Below are 2,160 nucleotides of genomic sequence, written 5' to 3' on the forward strand. Positions count from 1 at the left end.
ATTGTAAACCAAACGTATGGTTCAACCTACTGACACAACTGACTATCCGGTAAAAGTTGGAAGGGGAGTTGGTCGGGGTACAACCTATAGTACCTAAGTGTATCGAGTAAGAGAGGGTCCACGAGGAACCTAACCCCACCCTCCAGGATTGCCATTAAAGGAAAGAAAGCAGTTTGTTCCCCTCTATGGAGGTCAAATTCGCTCTCGTGGCAATATGCCACCTCCACATCATCAGGAATGTCAAACTTCTGCCTAAAAGTGGCTAAAGACGCCGCGATGTTTAGGAGAAAAGCATACCCCATCTTAAAGTCTAAAAATTGAAGAAAGAAACTCGAAGAAAGCTGCTGAAGTAAAAGGAAGAAGTAGGAGACTTACTTTAGGCTCTAAGGAAGCAAAGAGGGCTTTGGGTGGGCAAGTAAATGCACAGATGGATGCTCGGCAGAGAGAAAATTCAAAAAGAAGAAAGTAAAAGAAAAAATGGAGAAATGATTTGGGGCGAACTATTTATAGAGGCCAAGGAGGGAAGAGCGGCGTCTAATCAACCGTAATGTGGCTCAATTAACGAGGAATTTGAACGGATGCCAATGCCCACTGACACACGCGCCTCTTTGGTTCGCAAGCCGTCAGATAATGATGACTACTGAACCAAACGATCCAAAGCAGCGCATCTTTTAAGGGCGCATTAATGGGTTTTTGGAATCGCCCTAGCTTTTGCCTGTTAACCTTCTCAAACGAATGTGCTCACTGGGCTCCTTGATTCTTCCCGTTAGCCGGGCATGAATCAAGGGGGGGCTGATGTACGGCCCTGTGGTGCCGAAGCCCACTTAGGCCTTAAGTTCTGACACAATAGTGTGGCCCATGGCCCCAATATTTCTCTACCCAAGATCCTAGTCTAAGCCCACACGGATTGCAAGGCTAGGTTTCATCACTAGATCCTTGCTCAGGGGACCATTACTGGACAATAAAGGAAGAATAATGTCCGAACATATCATTGTTAGTGTACCCAGCAGTACCCAAAAGCACTGCAACCGGGCATGACTGCTGGAGTGGGAACCAAGTTCCAAGGCCACTCTCACCTTATCCCATTCCCACCTAACCGCCCACTTATGATTGACAATATTGGACCTCCTATTGCACTAACCAGGAGGGTAATCATAGCCTCCCCACTAACTCAGAGCTATAAATATAAGAGGTTAGAGGAAGAAGGGGGTTGGAAGGTTTATGAAAGAAAGAGAGAGAAATAGAGGGTAAAGGGAGAAAGGAGATTCTAAAGAAATAGGGAGAGCGGAGAAAAGAAGGAAGCAACATAGGGAAAGAAAAGTGATCTCATTGAGTCTCTGTGCCGAAAACGACCCAAAGTAGGAAATTCAAACTCACCATACAAATAAGTTGTGAGCCCGAATGAGGCCCAGCCCATTAGCCTCATTTTCGGTGTGCACACCAACTTTTTAGGAATTGTCAAAACCTATCTTCATCTAGTCCGAATGGTCCGAATGGTGTGTTTATATAGTATGCTCTTAGAGTGGTTATTTGACTTGTAACTTCCCCTGTATTTGAGGAAGTTAGAGGGTTCAAGGATAACTTTCACAACTGCTATGGGAGTTATCATATTTCATCTTCTATAACTGTTATTGGTAGTTAAGTACTTTGTAGGAAGATATAGTGATGAATTGGGGTTTTACTCATGCCTTGGAATAATAACACGTGGTTTAATTTACTTGTTTGTGTAGATAAACTTCCTTGGAATTTTTCCAAGTGTTGGGGATCGTCTTGGTACAATCCTCATGGACAACTGTTTTGTTAAGCATAGCTACTCTTGTCTTCCTGGCCTGAACGACTCTTATGGATGAGTCTGGAGTTCATCAATTCTTAGTTCACCATCAGTTGCCCCCTTGTCTAGGGGTCGCCAAGGGTACTATATAGCATAACACTACTTCTTGGGACGTGTGTCCTTATGTCAAGGGTTAGGTATGCCACGTGTCATGATCTTATTAGTGACTGGTCGCGTCAATTTATTTTTTCAAGGAGTGTGCCACGTGTCATCTTTTGGTTGGTCACGTCGTTTCAAATGCCAAATTCTACTGCCTATAAATAGTAGAATCCCTCTCCTACCCCTCACATTTCTAAGATTTTCTTCTTTGACACTTGTCGTCTTAGCAC

Source organism: Quercus suber, unplaced genomic scaffold (assembly GCF_002906115.3).
Source record: "Quercus suber isolate HL8 unplaced genomic scaffold, Cork oak 2.0 scaffold_266, whole genome shotgun sequence".
Taxonomy (NCBI): Eukaryota; Viridiplantae; Streptophyta; class Magnoliopsida; order Fagales; family Fagaceae; genus Quercus; species Quercus suber.